General features: G+C 46.6%; 1 protein-coding gene and 1 pseudogene across 1 annotated transcript in view; one reads left to right on the top strand and one right to left on the bottom strand.

The window, feature by feature from the left end:
* Window positions 1-11497, bottom strand: part of LOC144752023 (uncharacterized) — a 351397-nt gene extending 339900 nt beyond the window's left edge. Inside the window, exon 1 of the transcript XR_013593998.1 lies at window positions 11391-11497. The gene's annotated coding sequence lies outside the window, so the exon portion shown is untranslated. The remainder of the gene's footprint in view (window positions 1-11390) is intronic.
* LOC144752158 (uncharacterized) overlaps window positions 1-22729 on the top strand; it is a 56691-nt pseudogene that overhangs the window by 25728 nt on the left and 8234 nt on the right.

The raw sequence follows: 22729 nt of genomic DNA on the forward strand, positions 1-22729 counted from the left end.
AAGGAGTTGCAAAGGGGGTACACAAACACCATCATCCTAGTCAACGCACACTGCCAACCTAGAATAGGCCTGTATAAGCTCCCTTCTGACATAGGGGGTACACAAAACCACGGGGAGCAGAAATACTATCTGCTCCCCATCATCACCCACCAGACCCTAGTCCACGCACACTGCCAACCTAGAATCGCCTGTGTAAGCTCCCGTCCGACTTAGGGGGTACACAAAACCACGGGGAGCAGAAATACTATCTGCTCCCCATCACCGCCAGCTAAACCCTAGTCCACGCACACTGCCAACCCTGAATCGGACTGTATAAGCTCCCTTATGACTTAGGGGGTAGACAAAACCACAGGGAGCATAAATACTATCTGCTCCCCATCACCACCAGCCAAACCCTAGTCAACGCACGCTGCCAACCTAGAATAGGCCTGTACAAGCTCCCGTCTGACTTAGGGGGTACACAAAACAACGGGGAACAGAAATACTACCTGCTCCCCATCACCACCAGCCAAACCCTAGTCAACGCACACCACCAACCTAGAATAGGCCTGTATAAGCTCCCGTCTGACATAGCCTGTATTAACTCCTCTCTGACGAAATGGGTACACAGACCAACACGGGACTGGAAAAGCTAGAACGCCTGTATTTTAATATCATTTTATATCATATGATATATATATATATATATATATATATATATATATATATATATATATATATATATATGCATATAAATCTATTTATTAACACCCTGCTCAGAAGACCGGTGTGGCTCATGGTGACTGGGCACTGTGATATGCGGTGAGGACTATGGAGCTAAAATAATTTTTTGCATATTGGCCTTCCCCAACCCTGCTTTGTGTTTGGTTTTATGGTAACATGCAGCTGCGGGAGTGGAGATTTTCCGATTACAGACTCAATAAAGCTGGCCATTGATGTTTGTGATTTAATCGATTTTGAAGCCCGTGGGGAGTCCGGGCTGGTGATTGCTATTTTGATTCAAGAGATGTACATTGGCAAAGTGAAAGAGTGAAAAACATACCTCGTTCAGCAACACGCCGCAGCAATGATTTCGTGCCCATGTTTGCCAGGAGAAACATTGACTTTCGTATCGGCACAGGCGACGCCTCCGATTGGTGATGTGACAATTCTGAGGCATTATGGGATGAGTAGTCCCGGCCCGCATTATGGATTACTGTTGTTACGAGGCTCGAACTGGGTAATGAAAGTGCTTCAAAAATACGTGCACTCTAGCGTCTATATGCTTCAGTTAACATGCAGCGTGTTGTTAGTCAGTGTCATTATCTAAACATGTTTTAACATTCGACCACATACAATATAACACAATTTCAGCATTGATCACCATGAGCCGGACGTGATTTACCGGACTTTCCCCAATAATGCCTTTTAATGCAGTATAATGGCAATGCTATGCAGTGTGTCTCCCACGGATTTTAATTCTAATTTTGAGCAGCGCTACGATTTTATAATTACAACCATATAACCAGCGTGATTGGGTTTCTTTTACAATAGCATATGGACATTATTAGATGTAGAATATCATGAAGGCATTTTCTGTTCAGGATCAGTGATTATCAATTTGTATTAGAATGGTTTGGTCTGTGCACAATGCACTTTATTTTTGAACTATCTTGCATGCACTATGCATTATAGAGTTGCCGATAATAGCAACCTTCTATCATACAGTACTAATGAAATGTTCAGCATTGATTCACTGTTCTTAAGAATATTTACATTCTTTATTTAAAATTTGAGAACTTTAAAACGTCATGAACTTTTCTATGTCTATGTTTTTACTTATGTATAAAGGTTGATACCACAATGGCACACACAAGACTGAAGAAGGCTGCTGCGTCAGCTGAAACGCGTATCTATGCTGGGTCGGAGGAGGCTTATTTAATAAAAAGGCCTGAACCCAAATGGTCCTCCTGTGCATGCTCTTTTCCTGATGGGGAGTAGAGATTTTCCTGTTTGATAGATATATATATATATATATGCATATAAATCTATTAACCCATATATGTGAGTATATTTATAAAAAAATTATATATTATAAATGAAAAACAAAAAAAACTTGTTTGACAACATTGAAATACTTAAAACACAAGGATTATGTAAATATGTGAAAAAAAATTACAAAATTGCTTTCAAACATGTATATGCCATGTTACCAAAATTAATTCAATGTATTGAAAATATTTGCCTGATATACTAATTGTGACTCTTGACACATGCCAAATCATTTTACTCTGAGGGGCAGTGAGAAAGCGCTGGCTGTAAGGGGAGCACAGACAGATAGGGAAGCAGCAGCAGACAGACAGAACCTGTCTATATCAGCTCCCCCATGACATAGGGTGGTACACAGATCGACGGGGGTACACAGACAGATAGAACACCCTCAAGCACAAAATATGCAGTAAAGTCGCAACAGGTACATAAACTGTGCATCCCAAACAGTGCAGCCTTCACAAATGATGCAGGGCTTTCTTGTCCATCCGCCTCCGCCCTATCACAAACAAAAGCATTCTCGGTCACTAAAACATGTGTTTAGTAGTAGTGGTGGTAGTGGGCAGAGTTTTTGACCCGGAGGCAGAAATGCGGACAGGGCCCATTGGAAGAAAGGTCTGGGTCTGCACGAGTGTGCCCTGGTACCGATCTCAAGAAGAGTGCGGTGAGCTTTTTAGAGCTGTGCGCACTTAATAGTGCGAGTGCTGTGCAGGGCAGTGGTGGTTGCAAGAGGTACGGGGATGGGATGGGCCAGGGTCTGCTTGCGAGCATGGGAGAGATGGACAGGACACTTTTGTAGTGTAATATAGCGCTAACTCAACCCTCCCTGGGCCTCTCATGGATGGTGTCCGGAGGCATAGGGGAGGGAGACGGAGACGCTCACTCAATTGCAAGGAGACCATTCACAGACAATGTGGGGGGCCCATTGTCCAGCATTTTGGCGCCCCCACAGTTTTAACTTTTAGACCACAATCAATTCTCACACCTATCGGACTGAAGGTGTGAGAAATGCTTGTGGAGTAAAAGTTAAAACTGTGGGGGCGCCAAAATGCTGGACAATGGGCCCCCCCCAGTGTCTGTGAATGGTCTTCTTGCAAGGGGCCACTTATCTAAATTAGAGGGGGCCTCGCACGTTCCCTTTTAGCCCAGGGCCTCGCCAATACTAGAACCTGCCCTGCCCAAAGGTATTGGAGCCCTTCACAGGAAAACTAGTTACACTGCCCGCAGCCCAAGGGCACATTCATTTTTGGTAGGCACGGCGGAGATTACGTTATGTGCCCAGATTCACAGGATGTTGAGCCGATACAGAGACTCAAACCTGGTTCCCTGCTCCTAAGTCGGCAGCTCTGGCAGTTATTCCATACGGAAAGTGTCGCAAACAGGGGCTTCGGGTGACGTTTCTAGAAGCGACGCTGGCGCAGCCGCCATCCTATTGACACGGACGTAGGTACCAATAGTGCAGCAAGTGCAGCTGCACCGGGGTCCAGTGCATGAGGGATTAGTTGGGGTCGCCATACTTATTTTTCATTACACACCCTGGGGTGGGGCCGGATTTCCATGCCTAGGCTCTCCTACGTCCCTAATCATTGAGTATGCCTCAAAACCCTCACCGTGCCGCCCCACAAAATACCCCAGAGCACGGTGACTGTACCTGGTCCGTGGAAGAGACCCGTCGGTGGTGTAAGTCGGGGACACCTGCTGTTACCGCCTCCCGCCCAGTAGGAAGCACCACGGCTCTTCTGGAAGCTTCTGCATACGTGAACGCCGAGCACACGTGAAAGGTGGGATTTGTTCATTTGTAGGAAAGTTCCCGCCTCCCAATGTAACATTTTGGAGGACCTGTTTCTACATCCTACCAGGGTCGGGACTAAACATTAGATGGGTTCAAAGCAAATATTTGACTTAACTATCAGAATCATGCAGGCAACATTGCTGGTGGATGAAAGGACAGGCATGGGGCGCCTGGAAAGACTAAAATATTCCTTGGTGCTGGAAGGGCCAGTCGCAGTTATTAAACGTATTACGGTAATTCCAATTCGTCAGCCCAGAAAACACGCGCACTGTGAGCATCCCCAGTTCACATTTCGCAAGGTAAACCCTGATGAAATTTGAATGGGAAAAATAAACCGTTTTTTTCTGGAGAAAAGGATGAATTCAGCATGCAATTACAATAATGGCCTTCCCAGATTATTCCCTTTGCCCAGCCCTCCAAGTGATAACTGAACAGAATTTTGCTACTGGGAATTACCAATGCCTGTGGTATTGGTAATTCCCGGGTGAAAGAATTCTCACCCTATCACTGTATCAATACCTGCCACGACGTAACGGTCAGTGTCTGTGTTTGCACGTGTTATATTTCTTTTATGTTAGATGGGTGTCTTATAGAATGCACGGCTACTCGGGCAGAGTGTCCCGGCGCTATACAGATCTGTAGAGGGGAGACCAAGGAGTATAGAGAACTATAGGCCAAAGAGCCAGGTCTTAAGTTCTTTCCGGAAGGACAGCAGATTGTCTAGCTTTCTAAGAGACATGGGGAGTTTATTCCAGAGTTTTGGGGCCAGCAATCTGTAGGAGCGTCCACCAATGCGAGCACGTTTGATGATTGGAATAATGGCCAAAGCTTGTGAGGCCGAGCGGAGCGATCTAGCAGGAAAATAGAATTAAACTATTTTCCTTAAGTATACAGCACCGATACCGTGCAATGATTTGAAGGCCATGATCAAAGTTTTAAAATGAATACGCTTGCACCGGCAGCCAGTGGAGTGAATCGAGAAAGTGTGAGCCCTGCGGCTAAGGCCAAAAATGGCCCTCGCTGCTGAATTCTGAACTGTCTGGAGGCGTGCAAGAAGGTACTCCGGAAGGCCCAAATATAGAATGTTAGAGTAGTCGAGTCTGGAACCAATCAATGCCTGGACTGTAATTCTCCTACGAGTGTGAGATAGGAGAGGAAGAAATTTCCTAAGAGTACGCAACAAGGCAAAACATTGGCCAACTAGGCTAAGAATCTGGGGCTTGAAAGTTAAACCTGTGTCAATCTTTATACCCAAGTTCCTTGCCACTGATGTAGGTGATGCAGGAGGATGCATATCGGCCGGCCACCAGGATTTCCAATGGACATCAGGAGGACAGCCAAAGAAAATAATCTCTGACTTGTCCGAGTTGCATTTTAACTGGATCTCTTGAAACCATAAAAAAATGGCCTCAAGGCACCTCCTGATAGAGGTGCCGTCGAAGTCAGCATTCTTGTCGCAGGTGAAAAGGAGCTGCGTGTCATCAGCATACAACACAATACGTGCTCCGTGCGACTCAGCCAATTCCGCCAGAGGAGAGAGATAAACATTAAAAAGAGTGGGGCTCAACACGGACCCCTGTGGAACTCCAACGGCCAGAGGAGGAACAGCGGCTGAGAAAGGGGGGGCCCAGACCAGTTGTTGGTGGTCGGTCAAAAAGAACTTGAACCAATTGAATACCGTCCCTCTCAGTCCAATCTCCTTCTGTCTGTCACATACAGGTAAGAGTGTTGCTTATGTGTGTCTTTGTGAACAGTTGTGCATTTACGTGCTTTCTTTGTGTGTAATAGTGCTTTTATGTGCTGTCTGTAATGGTGTCTTTACGTGTTGTCTTTGTGTGTATACTGCTTTACGTGTTGTCTTTGTGTGCATGTATACCTATATGTTAACTTTTTGTGAGGTAATGCCTGAACGCTTGTTGGACAGTGTGCATGGATACTTGTTGGCATTTTGATTAGTGTATGCACAATGTAGGTGCGTTATATATATTGTCTTTCTCCATCCCTCTGACTCTACCTGTCCCAGTCCTTTTTTGGGTGTCTTCAAAGACAGCGCGTGGCGGTCTAGAAGCACATTCCCTGGTGCTCTCCTGACATACATCACTGTGCCTTCCTGGTACACAACACCCTGTGCTCCCTTGGTGCATGCTGCCCACACGTTCTATATTCCCCTGTACGTCTCCCTTTGTCTCCAACTGGCCGAGGTTATTTCGGGCTGCGTCTTCGCCCACGTTTGTGTGTCACTGTCCTGTATTCAAGAGTGTGTAAGGTTGGTCTCTTTACAACATGAGCACACATTGGGTACGTTTGCAACACTGCAAAGCCCCCCCTTACTGAGACCACTGCCGTGCACACAGCCTACACCGGCCTACCTCGAAGAGCACTTCTCGTGCATGACACAAAGCTGCCTGGGAGGGGGTGGGACGTGGGCTTTACCTCAGCCGACACCCGGGGTCTGTTTGCAGTTACTAGTCAAAATGTTCGTTTTAGAAATGGGGTGTTGGTGTAGGCCGCTGAACCCACACACAACTCAGTCACTGGGCCCTAAAGCCTGGCACATCTCCTTGACTTCTGCCTACAGCAGCCCTGGAGCTATTCCCAAGGCCATGTGCTTCTTATGGCTGTTGGAAAGCAACTAGTGATTGCTTGATGCACAGCGCACAATGAATGCCCCCTTTTGTGCTCAAGCATCAGATCTTCCGCGACTCATAGCTCCCAGCAACCCCTTATGCACAATGTACAGGGGACCACTATTGCGCAACACTCAGTAAACCCCTTAATATCGTCTAGTAATCATTGATGCACAGTGCCGAGCGCTTTTGTGTGCAGTGCCGTGATCCCTGGTGAGCGATGTCCAATGCTCCCCTTATGCATATCGCCCAATGCTCCTTGATGCACAATGTTCAGAGTACCCTTGATGCACAATGGACAGTTTCCTTATATATCCACAAAACCCAGTGCACAATTGTGCACAATGGCCAGTGTTCTCATTATGCCCACTGTGCCCCTGTTGCCCACCAGTGCTCCTCTCTTGCACAGTCCGGGCACAACTCTTAGAGATTTCTGTGATGCACAAAGCCCACTGTGGCACTGGCACACAATGCCCAGTTCTCCCCTGACGCACAACGCCCGGGCACAAGCACAACTCTTAGTGAGTTCTGTAATGCACAAAGCCCACTGTGGCACTGGCACACAACGCCCAGTTCTCCCCTGACGCACAACGCCCGGGCACAAGCACAACTCTTAGTGAGTTCTGTAATGCACAAAGCCCACTGTGGCACTGGCACACAACGCCCAGTTCTCGCCTGATGCACAACGCCCGGGCACAAGCACAACTCTTAGTGAGTTCTGTGATGCACAAAGCCCACTGTGGCACTGGCACACAACGCCCAGTTCTCCACTGATGCACAACGCCCGGGCACAAGCACAACTCTTAGTGAGTTCTGTGATGCACAAAGCCCACCGTGGCACTGGCACACAACGCCCAGTTCTCCCCTGATGCACAACGCCCGGGCACAAGCACAACTCTTAGTGAGTTCTGTAATGCACAAAGCCCACCGTGGCACTGGCACACAACGCCCAGTTCTCCCCTGATGCACAACGCCCGGGCACAAGCACAACTCTTAGTGAGTTCTGTGATGCACAAAGCCCACTGTGGCACTGGCACACAACGCCCAGTTCTCCACTGATGCACAACGCCCGGGCACAAGCACAACTCTTAGTGAGTTCTGTGATGCACAAAGCCCACCGTGGCACTGGCACACAACGCCCAGTTCTCCCCTGATGCACAACGCCCGGGCACAAGCACAACTCTTAGTGAGTTCTGTGATGCACAAAGCCCACCGTGGCACTGGCACACAACGCCCAGTTCTCCCCTGATGCACAACGCCCGGGCACAAGCACAACTCTTAGTGAGTTCTGTAATGCACAAAGCCCACCGTGGCACTGGCACACAACGCCCAGTTCTCCCCTGATGCACAACGCCCGGGCACAAGCACAACTCTTAGTGAGTTCTGTGATGCACAAAGCCCACCGTGGCACTGGCACACAACGCCCAATTCTCCCCTGATGCACAACGCCCGGGCACAAGCACAACCCTTAGTGAGTTCTGTGATGCACAAAGCCCACCGTGGCACTGGCACACAACGCCCAGTTCTCCCCTGATGCACAACGCCCGGGCACAAGCACAACTCTTAAGTGAGTTCTGTGATGCACAAAGCCCACCGTGGCACTGGCACACAACGCCCAATTCTCCCCTGATGCACAACGCCTGGGCACAAGCACAACTCTTAGTGAGTTCTGTGATGCACAAAGCCCACCGTGGCACTGGCACACAACGCCCAGTTCTCCCCTGATGCACAACCCCCGGGCACAAGCACAACTCTTAGTGAGTTCTGTAATGCACAAAGCCCACTGTGGCACTGGCACACAACGCCCAGTTCTCCCCTGATGCACATCGCCCGGGCACAACTATTAGTGATTTCTGTGTTGCACAAAGCCCACTGTGGCACTGGCACACAACGCCCAGTTCTCCCCTGATGCACAACGCCCGGGCACAAGCACAACTCTTAAGTGAGTTCTGTGATGCACAAAGCCCACTGTGGCACTGGCACACAACGCCCAGTTCTCCCGTGATGCACAACGCCCGGGCACAAGCACAACTCTTAGTGAGTTCTGTGATGCACAAAGCCCACTGTGGCACTGGCACACAACGCCCAGTTCTCCCGTGATGCACAACGCCCGGGCACAAGCACAACTCTTAGTGAGTTCTGTGATGCACAAAGCCCACTGTGGCACTGGCACACAACGCCCAATTCTCCCCTGATGCACAACGCCCGGACACAACTATTAGTGATTTCTGTGTTGCACAAAGCCCACTGTGGCACTGGCACACAACGCCCACTTCTCCCCGTGTATAAGATGCGGTGCTCCTCCGGGACCCGGGCGTGCAGCGCGGTGTTTTCCTGGGCACTCAGCAATCTTGCTACATTGCACCGTGGTCGCTCGCTGCACAACTCGGTGAGCGTCCCTGCTATACATTACCATATGCTCTCGAGGCACAGCACGAGTTGCCACCTGTTGCATAGTGATATGTGACTCATATATGAGCATACGCGGCCGAGGAGGACTTGTCTTCTGTATGAAATAGTGGCTGTAGTTTGTCGGCCTTGCCTATGCACCGCCTGCATGTTTTGCCCTTGTGCAACTTGCCTCTACATGGCTTGATACTGTCCTCCCGATCAAACCCTTCCTAAGTAACAATTCCAAATATTTTAAAAAGCACTATTCAATAAACAAGTATATTTCTTGTAGTGCATATTTGGTTTAGCTTCTTCGGGTTATTTTCAAAAATCCAAACAGCGATAAAAAAGGAACATGCTAGAATGCGGCAGAAACAGGAAGTTTAGACTCCTGTAAGAGACCTTGAGTGGGTTTGGAACTGGGTGGTATTTTACTGGTGTGTCCTGCGTTTTTACGCCAAAGATATAGTTAATCGAAAAAAGCAGTGAAATCAGGTATAGGACAGTGGGTGTTTATATACATAACACACACACACATATATATATATATATATATATATATATATATATATATATATATAAATACTCAAATAGTTACTTATAGGGGCCTTCAGCTGGCGTTCCCCTTCCACTGGCCTGTCAGTGTGTCATTCACATGTTTGTGCCACCCATTACAGCAGAGGACGGGGCACAGGGTCGGCCCACTTACCTGTATGCGAGGACATAAATGTATGGTAACGTTCAGCTATTGATTCCAGGAATTGTGTACATGCGCCGCCATCAGCACAAAGACCTCCCTGGTTCTGCCACGCTGACTCTACCTTGTCTGTGGAAGTAAGAGGCCCGTTCAGTGTTGCCAGATTTTTTAAGCATTCTCTAGGCCAAAGCCAACCAAAAAGTTGCCCAATATTGCTCCTTTAAGTAAGATTGGGCCGGGACAGCGTCAAGCAGGCGGTGAATGCATTGGAATTGATATTGCAGCAGGCTACCAAGTAAATATTTGTCTAATAAAGCGCTTTAACTTTGCTTGAGCGCTGTAAATATATTTATAATCTGGCAACTATCAAAACCCCTGGGAAAAATATAGCCCAACCTGGCAACACTGGGTTTAAAAGGGACGATCCTGCTGGTGCAGCCTCCCCTCATCCTGTATGAGGCCCGCCTCTCTTCTAGAAGGTTCTGCAGAAGTGACCGCCTGAGAGGCGTGTGCAGTGTAGCGAAGTTCCCGCCTTTACAAGAGAAGCCGTTTGGAGAGGTTTCCTGAATCAGCAAACGGGCCGATACTAAGAGGCGCACAGCAATTAAAAAATATTCCAAACAATCATTTACAAAGCCAATGCGCTTGCATTACGTATTCCAAAGGGACACATCATAAGGGTAAATGTTGTGTGTTTAATTATATAAACCACATTCCTCTTCCCTCCACCCCTCGATTTATCTTGTGGTACATTGAGTGCTCCCCTCAGCCTGTCGTGAGGTGTTGGGGCGACGGAGAGCGAAGATTATAATAAAAAGAATCTCACCTTATGTATCCACTATCCAGTGATTTTTTTAGCACTAAACATGCACACGGCGCACAGTGCAGCCAGCATTGCGCACAGACCAGCACGTCTGTCCTGCTTAGGGTTGTGTGTGAATGATTCTCGCCCGTGGCAACGTGTGCGTCGGGGCTCAGGATAGCAGGGACGCTTACAGAGCTGTGCAGCAGGTGAACAGAGCTGTGCACAGGTGATCACTGCGCTATATGCCATGGGGACCTTTGGCATTGCATTTAAGTGAGCACTTGGCATTGTTCATCAAGGATTGCCGGGCGACATGCATAAGAGAAGCGCTGGGTGTGGTGCAAAGAGGGAACCTGTGCTGTGCATCCTTCATGAGGGGGGAGGGCGGCGGCCTGTGACTCGCTGAAACACTGGTGGCCTAGTAAAGCAACGCGTTGTGGATCAGGGCGCTGTGCAATGTGCTTTTTTTCGGGGGGGGGGGGGGGGGGGGCTAAGTACACGGCACAAGGACATCATGGACTATTTACACGAATACTTTGGCAAACAAGCATTAGAATATTCCAACACGGACGTCATTGAGACCACCAGCATCTACCTATAAGTGTCCAGAGGTACGGAAAATACGGTGCCGCCTCCTTCCCCAGCCAACCCCGGGCGCAGTGTTAGGTGTGATTTAGGTCCAGTGCCTGCAACACCAACCACTGTGCTGCGCAGGTGCATCGCTCAAAAGCCCGCCAGTGCCATCAATGACAGAAACGAGTGCAACCGGTACATAAAATGTGCAAGACAGGCAGCAGCAGTGCAGGCTTCACATGCGGTGCCTCCATGCTCACTGCCCGCCCCCACAGACGCACTCTCTCGGTCACAACCTCATGGTGTGCAACCAGGGCAAAGGGCCCAAACTCCGAGCCTTGGGTGTGGGGAGAGGAGGAGTGAGGGCTCTGCTTGATCATTGAGTACCGCCAGCACAAACCCTCCCTGAGACGCTGCTTCTCACGAAACCCTAGCCCCCCCCACACCCGCCCCCCTGCCCACGCTGACTGCCTGTACCTGGTCTGTGGAGGCAAAAACCCGTTGTGGACCATCAGGGCCCCATCTGCGTGTTACCGGCTCCCACCCAGCCTGGAGAAAGGCCCACGTCTCTTCTCGAAGCTTCTGCAGAAGTGAACGCCAAGCACGCCTGAGAGGCGGGGTATGTGCCTTGTAGCAAAGTTCCCGCCTTCCAAAATTGTAACATTTTGTAAGGCTTGGCAGAGGCACGCGCACTTGCATAGCTTTTCCCGAATCTGCAAATGGGTCGGAACTAAGAATTAGATTAATGCAAAGGAATATAAATATTTCGGTGCAGTTAACGTACAGCAGAGTAACTCACCATGATGTGCAGACGGTGGGCAAAAATGTGCATCAGGAAAGCACACGGTACGGTGGGCAAAAATGTGCATCAGGAGAGCACACCGTGATATGCAGCAAGGGAGAAGAGCGATGTGCACAAGTACCACTGGCTTTACGGCCCGCGTGCAGTCCCTGTGCAGCACTGCATTTTGTGTACACCTAACACCCACCCACCACTGATGTCACTGGTCACGTGACACAGTACCAATAAAAGAGGCCGAGCGCACGTGCTCTGGGCCAGTTGTACCGAGTATCTGACTGTGTCTGCGTCAGTCCTTTTAGCAATGAGGGCCCAGGGCCCCCAACATTACATAGAGAGTACTGGGCCTTGTGTATAGGAGACCCACTTAACACAGTACATCAAGGGAACACTGGGCAGCATAAGATGTGCACACGGCGCAGAGGAGTAGCGCATCAGAAGAGCAATGGGTGTTGTGCATCAAGGAACATTGGATGCTATGCATAAGGGGCTCACTGGGAGTTGTGCAACATCGGGTCACCCCAGTGACGTGCAACAGGAAGAGTGGGCATTCTGCTAAAGGGGAGCATTGGGTGCTGTGCATTAGGTGAACACTTGTTATTGTGTAACTGGGGAACACTGGGTACTGTGCATAAGGAAAACATTGGGCATTCTGAAAGAATGAAGCACTGTTGTGTGACAGGATCAGTGGACATTGTGCATAATTGGGACACGATGTTCTGTATAAGGGGAGAACTAGGCAGTGTGCATAAGGTTGAGCACTAGGCTATGTGGACGATAGGAGCACGGGTGTTGTCTGTAAAAGTAGAACTGGGCCTTCTACATCAGGGAAGCACCCAGTATTGTGCAACAGGGGAGTACCTGGGGTTGTGCATCAGCTCTTTTATTGCTTTGGGGTAAAAATCAAGATTTATAAGGCTTTAAGGCAGTCTGCATAAGGGCGGCCCAGTGACTGTAAGTTATGTGTGGTTTTATCGGCCTACATTACCACCCTCACCCACTTCTAAAATTAACATTGGGCAAGACTACGCCAGGTAACCAGGTCAATTTAAGAGAAAAGGGCAGCTTTATTAGGACAGGTATGCAGCTGACACTTATACACATTACAATATATTTCACAACAACCCCACCTCACTAATACAATTGTTCAAACTAACACCCTTCTACCCTTAATCCTCCCCAACATGAATAACCCCTGACAAACTATCCATACATTCAACATCCCCATATCATTCAATTCACCGTCCTTTTACACGTGACTCTGTATTCCCCTCAGCCAACATCTGCCATGCAAGACCCCACCCCTCCTGTCGTAGTGCATACTCCCTATACTTTTCTGCCACCCAGGAAAAAAACACTGAACAGTTTTTTTTTCCTGCTCCGCCCCTTTCAAGAATACTGTTTGTGTGGCTGTCACCCCAAGAGCCATTGCCTTATTTTCTTTTAACACCCTGTCGCCCCAACAGCCTCAAGAACAATAGCCCTCTATACTGCCTGTCAGCATCTTTGTCAAACAATCCTTTAACTTCAGCAAATGCAGTTCATTCCCCATAAAATACAAAAGTACCCTATCCTGGTGATAGAACATAAAATCTTTTCTGATATCCCCGTGCTCAACGATTCCTATTCCTCTGTCTTGACAGAAGCGTCACATTTCCCTATCCACCTTAAGTCTTGCTTCTTCAACTGCACTGTATTTTATCCTCCCCCCCACAACGCCAAATCTTTCTAGCAACTAAGGGCGTCCAAAACACATATGTTCCTGACCACATTCTCCCAATCATATCCAAATCGTTTTTCATCGCCTTAATTTGGTCCAAACCTGATAACTGTGCTAAAGCATTCTCACCCAGATGAATAATAAGTATATCGGGGCATGCTTGTACACTTTCCAAATTGGTTAACCAAAGTAACAGTTGTTTCCACTTCATCCCCCTCTCTCACCATTCAAGTCTGTTGATCTGAATCCCAGAGTTTTCCAGAAGGGATGGCATCCCGTCTGTTTTGCTGGCCTCTTGACAAGAGTGGCCAGTGATCTGTACAGAAAATATCGCCACAGAGGGACCTGCTCTTCAACATACTATTGAATGAAAACAAAATATGTTGGACTAATTGCAACTCCTCTAGGTGTCTAATGTAGCACCAACAACATGCAGATGATCATCTACCCGACTTCATGATCTCCCTCAAGGTGTAACCCAAACGGCTATCTTCTGATGCAGCTCCAATCAAAAAGAAATGTGTACCAAAAACATATGATCTCTTCCCCATACGTACCAATACCTTCTTCATGATTGACAGCATTAGCAATATTAATAGCTTCCTCCCATCTTCACGGCAGAGGCCCAACCAGACTGAGCCACCCCCTATAAACCTCTGCCATGCTTCATCTGGCAATATGTTACCTCGAATACTATTCAAAACAGTTGTCGCTCCCTACCCCACTTGGTCTGTGTGAGAGGATTTCAAAAGCAAATGCAATTGCTCCAACTTTACCTCCACATCCTCCACCTTCAAACAGTCCTCTCTCACAATCCCTAAAAGTTCTGAGATTATGAATGCGCCCAAAAAATAGCCATAACATGACTGACTGTAATAAACACGTCTCAAAAGCAGACGAACAAACCTCAACAAGCCCCTTTACTAAATACACTAACCTCAACATTGTTACAGGAACTCATTTCCTCTGTACCCTCCTCCTCTCCTTTGCCCACCCTTGCAAAAGCCTCCTTTCCATTTGCCCAGCCGTTGGCTTGTATCCCCAGAAGAATTTTCTGTAGAAACGTATCCCAGCCATCTTTCACACAATAGTCGCCACTGAAATGCCGCTGTCAATATTAGTCATGATGAAACATACACATCATTCCTTCTAGTCTCCAAATCCAGTGTGTCCTGACCTCTCTTACCTACACCACTAACCAAAAAATCCTCCCACACCTGCCTGTAGGCAGTTCTGGTACTATTGCTATTGAGTTCTCAACAAGTTCCAGAATCCTCACTCTCCCTATTCTTATATCTCCATTGGTACCTTTGTCTTCTGCAGATCTGTTCCAAATGCCAAACCAAAGGATCTTTTCCACTGTGATCATGACACTGCATTTGCGATTTTATTGTCCAAACTTGGTACATGGTTGACTCTAAACACAACCAACAACAGAATCTGAGAGGCAACAAGAACAACATATAGAACAATCACAGCACTATTGTCATGCATGCACAAATGAGACGAAAGTTTGACTTCGTAGATTTGATCTTTTATTTCATACTAGCTTACCCGTCGCGCGTTGCTGCGATCTCAGAAGAAAGGAAATTCAAGGAAACTCGTTATGATAACATAAAATTTACATTGTGTCATTGTTATTGAAACTTATTCATTTTATTTTTTAAAACATTTCTAAGTGTGGCTTGAGTAGTGCGTCCTCGATTGGCTTCCAATCTTGATTCTGGTTTCTCTCCTGTTTCATTCGAGTGGGCTTGAGCAGTGCGTAATTGATCGTTTTCCAATCTTGATTCTCGTTGTTCTCCTGTTTCATTCGAGCGGGCTTGACAAGTGCGTAATCGATCTGTTTCCAATCTTGATTCTCATTGATTGTTCGTTTGAGAAGAACGGGCTTGTGCAGTGCGTACTCGATCGGCTTCCAATCTTGATTCTCGTTGCTCATTCGTTTGAGAATTACGGGCTTGAGCAGTTTGTATTCGAACAGCTTCTAATCTTGCTTCCCGCTGCTCGTTTGTTTCTGAACCTCGTAATGCCTTTATCTTTCGTGCTTCTGATGTAGATTGACCAATCGATTTCCATTTGGGGGTCATAACTGTCGACGATGCTCATAAATTCGCTGTCTATTATAGTATTCGAAAGATTACGAGGGCCCTGGGGGGCCGATTTAAAAAAAAAAAAAATTGACAGAAAGTGTACTCAACAACTTCCCAAAGTTTCATGGCGATCGGATGAATGGTGTAGTAATGCATAAAGGACAAACAGACAGACAGACATACTTTTGTTTTTATATATATAGTTTGTTGAATTTTTTTCAAAACAGCCAACACGTTTCGGCCATATCCATGTTTCTTCAGGGCATCCAAGAAGTACCACATCTTACGCCGAACCCGTATCTGGTTCCGGTATCAGGGCTACGTCAGATTCGGTTTAGTAACATTACCAAACTGAATCCGACGTAGCCCTGATGCACGAACCAGATACAGATTCGCCCTAAGATGTGGTTTATGGTGCTACATCATTAGTTTGCTTGCGAATTACTCTTGCTGAAACAGCTTTTTATTTAAGCTCTTTGATATCCATATCTCCCAGATAAACTGATATCCTAACTGGAGTCATCTCAAATACAGCCTTTGGGTCTTTTTAATGGTTTAAAGTACTTGTATTTGAACATTCATTCATAGGAATTTTTACTTCTTGGATGCCTGAAGACCCCGGATATGGGTGAAACACGTTGGCTGTTTTGAAAAAGTCAACGCACCTTATGAAATAAAAGATCAAATCTACGAAGTCAACCTCTCGTCTCATTTGTGCATGCGTGGCAATAGTGCCATGATTCTTGTTGCCTCTCAGATTCTGTTGGTGGATGTATAGCTGTTTGTGGTTCTAGTTGGCCGTGAACCATTTTTTGAGGTGGGCAACAATTTAGTTCTTTTGAGTCCTTTAATACCTTAAGCTACACAAGATTGTGCGAGACTTGGATTCCCTACCCACCACGGTTTGTTTGGACTCTAAACACAATGTTAAACATTAAACACCCGAGCATGAAAAATTGTAAAAAGTTCAACTGCTTCTTCTCCTTTGCTTTCTGACCATTCACCAAAGCCACCACTCTGCTGCTGGCCACATTAAAATTGGCTGCCCTGTTGGCCAAAACTTTGCTCCATAAGGCAATTGCCATCAAAAGCAGAAATAATTAAAAGAAGGCAATGCTTCTCCCTTATTTTTTCCATGCTGCTGGCCAACGTTCAAACACCATCTGCAGACTCAAAGCAAACCAAAACCATATGATCTTGCAGCATCTGAGAAAATCTGCCTCACAAAATCCACTTCTAATGACCACATTTTCACTTCATTGGAGCTTTTTGGAAACCTACGCCAAACCTCCAGGTTCCTTCACTGCTGCTGTTATTTGTATGTGGTGATAAGGCAAAGTTGTGCCAGCCACTGCAAAACCAAGTCTACAACAAAAGGTCCTGCCTGCCCGTACCACCGTACATGAAAAGTTTAGGTGACCCAGTAGTCTCTGCGGCTGCTGAAGTTGTAACTATGGCACCATAATTACGTCTTGCAATAGTTCCAACATTTCCAAAATCTTAGTCTGAGGCAATCTAGCTTCCATCTGCGCTGTGTCAAGGTCAATACCAAAAGCAAGATCTAGGTAATGGGGCCTTCTGTTTATTCTGGTGACTTTGGTACCCACAATTCTGCAGACATCTGTTGAAAACCTTGTAGCGCAAGACCACATTTTCCAGTGCCACCAACACCGTAAACCAAAAATCATCCCATTAATATGTTACCTATATATGACCTTTCGTACTGTAAAACAACTTTAAATAAATGTGCTACAAGTCTTGAATAGTGTGCAAGATACAGCACACCCAATGGGTAGCACTTTGTCGACATAGAGTAGACCATCAAATTGTAAACCCAACAAAGAGATTTCAAAAGGGTGTACTGGGAGAATCCAAATAGCCGATTTTATATCACATTGTGCAATTCTGCACCCAAGTCACATCTCTTTACTATTCCTCGCCATATTCACTGTTGCAAATTGAACTTCAGTGTCTTCCTTTGCAATAAAGAAGTTTACAGAGGAGCCTTCAGGGCATTACAAGTGATGAATCATCCTATATTCACCAACCATCTTTCATAGTACTACACCAAGAGGTGAAACCATTAGATCCATCACTGACCAAAAATAAATAGGTCACACCATTCTCTCCTCAGATACTTCTTTACACAATTTTTCTTTCACCACCTGTGGGTGCTCTCTATCAGCAAGTCCCCTCTATCTTGGCCCTTGGTAACCCAACCAAAAACCTTCCAGAAAATTCCCCTCCAATAACAAAGTCTCCTCTCTGTTGGGATAAAAAGAAAGCCATGATATCATAAAATTCAATTCAACTGGCATAATAGCCCATGCTGTGGTGGTACCTGCTGTTACCTACCTTGTACAGTGATCCAGAAACATGCTTGTTCCCCAAAACATTGCAGCACTGCATACGTCCGCCCACATTTGTCCCATTCATGTTTGTATTTACAGGAATTTCTCAGGCAAAACCCCTTGTTAAAACTCCAGCATGCTCCCGGGTTAATCACTTGAGCTGTGCCCCATTCCCCCACCCCTCCAAGAGTGGGTCGTCTAAGAAAGTGCTGGTATTGTACTGCCAAACCACTTGCCATATGTAAAGTTGGTGGTGGGCACAACGGGTACATAAATTGTAACCACAGTTCATTATCCACTTCCCCCAATGCTTATCCAGCTTCAACCCTAGGCAACCTCTAAATTTCTCATCATAATGTAACCATGCAAAAAACCGAAGTCCAAGTGTTCCATCCTGATTGTATCCATGTATTTGAATATGAACACCAAGCAGTTTGGACAACGTTCACAATAAATAGTTATGTTGATCAAGAATGTCAACGTCCAAGTAACAATTGTTGTTGGACCCTACATCTCCTAGCTAAACCCCATGCTTCTTCCTTAGACCTGTCTTTTGATTGCAATTCTATGTAGATTAGTTTGTAAACTTCTATAAATTTTCCTTTCCATATCTTTTCTTTTGTGGCAGTAGAAAGGTGTGACTCAAAAGCTTAGAGACCATCATGTAAGGTCAACTCTTAAACCCTTCAGACTTACTCTTACCTTTACTGTCTATAGTCTGCAACTCCTCCTCCTCAGTGTTTGTCTCTTTGTTTAACTTATCTCTGTCCGGTTTCTTTTTACAGTCTTCTGTTTCAATGCTTGAAGGTTTGGTTTGTAAAACTACGTCAGTGTCAATCCCTTTTTGAGCTGTATCGGTCCCCACAACTTTTTCCATACACCTATACCTTTCTCTTTAATGTCCCAGCAGTGCCCCACCCGTTCTCACCTTGCACTCATTCGTTGTTTCCTTGCCAAACCTCTGATCATCCACATCCCCAATCCTGTCTGGCCTTCCACAATGGTGTCACCGCAACCTTACAGAGTTCTTAAAGTTGATATATCTACAACATATCAGTATGCTGGAAGATATAAGTTGTCTCACCCTTCTCCAACTTCTTATGCCTCCCAGTCGCCGTCACCAGTGCAGTATCTTACCTTCTCCTAATTAATCCTCTTCATCATCATAGTCCAACTTAACCACCTCATCCAAATCACATTGCCTCAACTTAGTTGTGCTTACACCCGGACACTCGCCATCACCCACACCCCCATCAAAATTCCTCCAATTAATCTTTGTAGTCTTGAGTTGTCCATGTTGTTTCTTCTCATCTCATGATTTAGGGCAGTTGCTCCGAACCTCTTCCTCTCTTCAGGTCGGCGGTAACAGGTCGTGACAAACCGGACCAGAGGCTGCTCAAATGAGCTGGACTACCCTTCCAGGCTTGGCTCAATGGTGCCCTCAAGGTTGCTCCAACCTGGGGGAACTGTGGTCCTGTTTCTCTCTACCCTGCTCCTTTGCTCTCCTTGAGTTGCTCCAGCTGACATTGGTACCCAAATCTACTGCCCCAGTTGACCACCACCAAGCTCTCCAATATCCTGTCATCCCTTTTTTTGTAACAGGTCTCCTATGTACCCTTTCTGACCTAAACCAGTCAAGCTTTCTTTCCTCCGATCTAAATTCTTGCTCAGACTGCATTCTTTTTCCTTTCTTGCTGAAGAAATATAGATTGTTTTGTCTACCCAATTCGACAGCATGCCAGATATTGGGCAGTTCCGGTGCACCAGTGCTTCTGCATTTGGCCACCTAGTGTGGTTTGTTTAGAAGCACACTTTCCCATGGGCATGCTCCCTCAAAGGCTCTCTGTCAACCCACTTGACCCACACACGTAAAGAAGGCACTATAACATACAAAGATAACACATAAAGGCACTACTGTTTACAAAGACACACACAGAAAACACTCAAACATGAAACTGAATTAGACAAAAAGACAACACTCGTGCAAACAAACAGGCAATAATTATACAGGCAGACATTGATGTTGGGATGGACAGACAGGCAGGGGCACAATGGATAAATATTTGGGGACAGACTGAATGATGCTTACTTAGTGCTGGGAGAGTCAGTCACCATTTCGCTTTAGGCGGGGCTAACCCAGCTCTGCCTCAGGAATGTCCGCGGTCACCTCCACTCTCCACCTCGCCCATGCTGGATTGCGCATACTTTTCCCAATGGTATTGCAAAGCCGCCCGTGCGCTGCCTCTACACGTGCCCTCCCCTGGCCTATACCAGGTAAGCTCTCTGTGTCACCAACCACACAATGCCACAAGGGCATTGTAGTGTCGTGTGACTGTGTGCTAGTACCTTTGCGGGACTGGGTGGACTCAACAGAGGGAGTACATCACTGGCTGGGAGGTTTTAACGTGTGGTTACTAACGGTTATGACGTAATTAGAGAACAGTGAGTGATTGTATGCAGAGGAATAAAGACGTGCAACCCAGAGCTCGGTGTGTGGCATATTAATTTGCATGCTTCCGGGCAGGGGAGGACCCTACAACTGGTGACAATTGTGGTATCTGTGTCCCAAAGAACAAGACCGCTCTCCTTTGAAGTTTGAAATGTTCCAGCAAACTCCTCGTGTGTCACGTGTGCCCAATTCGATGAGAAGCAGTTCGAAGGTGGCATGTGTGTAACTGAAGCCCTGCCCCAGCCCATATATGGCCCTTAAAGAAGTTGAAGGCACTGCAGAGGAGAGAATTCGAAAATCCCCTCCAGTAACTCACTGGTAAGTGCAAAAGAAGAGATACTGTGCCACAGCATAACACAGAGCCACTATCGATACAAAAACTTAGCGCTAAAGGCAGCCACAACCAGCTATTTTTTGCATAAAAGACAAAAACAGTGATGAACAAGTATGAGAGACGAAACCATTACCATCAAGAAGATGGCGTATTCCGACCTCCAGTCGAGAGCGACGACCCAAGCATAAGCACAAGGCCAGTGCTTGTGGGAAGTACTGGCCCAGAAGAACAGCTGTCGTCACTTGAACAGCATATACTCTCAAGGGCAGTAGAAAAGAGCACAAAGTACAATGCCTCTGTGTTTCTGAAACCACCACCACAATTCGACAAAGCAAAGAAGCAGACTATTGGTGCCAGGTGGACTGGATGAATCGAGATGTTAGATGATTTCATTGATGCCCCTGAAGAAGTAGAAGGCTGCAAGGGTTGAAGAAAGAGCAGATGGACAAACCGCTGACATGCTGGAACAGCGAAAAAGGAATCAGCTTTGATCGTGAAAGGCAAGCACAACCACAAGGTAGATTCAGGCAAGTTCAATTATCCAAAGAAGACAAAAGTCTGTTTCTGATATGGGTTTTCATATCCACATGAAAGCATATGTCCAGGCATAGGACAAATGGCCTGATTACTATTTTGGCGGACACGGCTATTCCGTCATAAATGTGACAGATATCCCATCTGCCGTATTACAATTCCATTATATCCTATGGAACTTGTAATACGGTGGATGGGATATCCGTCACGTTTGTCCTGGTCAAGCAGCAGCGAAAGTGGATAACAAACACTCAGTTTGCTGTTAATCCTCCGAGAGCTGTGATGTGCATAGGACACATGGTGACAAGCCATTGTACTGGACAGACATCACATGGGACTCATCATATTTTAAGCACCTGCCTCTGCGATCGTCAGCTCTTGCGCTTACCAATGAGGCCATCCCGCCTGACAGTCCAGATCAAGCATCAGAACCTGTACCATTGCTGCATGAACAGATTGTGTCTCTACCACTTCATACCACTTGATCTGGCTGAGTATTGCAAGCGTCTCAACGACTTATCAAAGAAATATAATGTAACTGTTGTTTGTACTTATAATTTAACAAGGGGGGATGTAGTGCCGTGAGATTATGTGTTCTAAAACGCTTGCGGGTCAGGGTGAACTCAACAGAGGAAGTGCGTAACTGGCTGGGAGGTGTTAAGGTGTGGTTATTAATGTGATGACATAATCAGAAAATAGTTTGCGATTGTATGTAGAAGAATAAAGATGTACATCCTAAGCCCCGTGTGTGATGTATTCATTTGCATGCTCCCGGGATGAGGCGGACGCTACAGGCATGTCAGTGGTCGCTCCGCTCCACTCCTTAACTCATGTTTAGCTTTTATTTGAAATGTAGGCGGTGAGGATGTTAAAACTGCAGGTGCTGTCCAGCTTGCAGCTTCTTTCGAGGCCTTGTGAGGCCAAACTAGGTCTGAGACAAAGCCCCCTACTTAATCAGGTCTTATCGACCTGCATGTTTAAAGACTTTCAAAGCCTTCCTCACCACCTCAATATCTTTGGCCATAATCAGTGAACTTAATTAGAACATGTTTCCCTAGTAAAACATTTCTTTAGGTTTTCCCAGCATATCCAAAGTAAAAACACCATTCCCCTACCTAGCAGGACCACAGTGCTGTACGTCTGCATCACTAACTGTCCCTCCAAGCTCCTAACTACCACTAAAGCCCGTTGCATGGCACCCATCTAGCCAGTCCAGTGCCATTTGGGGCGTGGACTGTGCCACCCACCCGATGAGCCCCAGGGTTGCCAATCCAAATGATGCCATCCCGTTGGAGCCCACATTCAAACTATAAAGTGAAAGCAGGCGCCGTGTGTTTGTTGAGATAGAAGCCTCAGGCCCACCCCCTGCACTACACCCTTGTCCTGTATGAAGGGTCTGTGCTCTCCAAGGTAGGGACTTATTAGTAAATTAAATGTGCAAATTGAGTGGGAGCCAATTTTACCATGTTTAAAGGAATTAGCATAAGAGCACAGAAGTCTAAGGCCAATAAAGAAAACATTTCAGCAAACTGGAGG

This window comes from Lissotriton helveticus, chromosome 4_2, assembly GCF_964261635.1.
Source record: "Lissotriton helveticus chromosome 4_2, aLisHel1.1, whole genome shotgun sequence".
Taxonomy (NCBI): domain Eukaryota; kingdom Metazoa; phylum Chordata; class Amphibia; order Caudata; family Salamandridae; genus Lissotriton; species Lissotriton helveticus.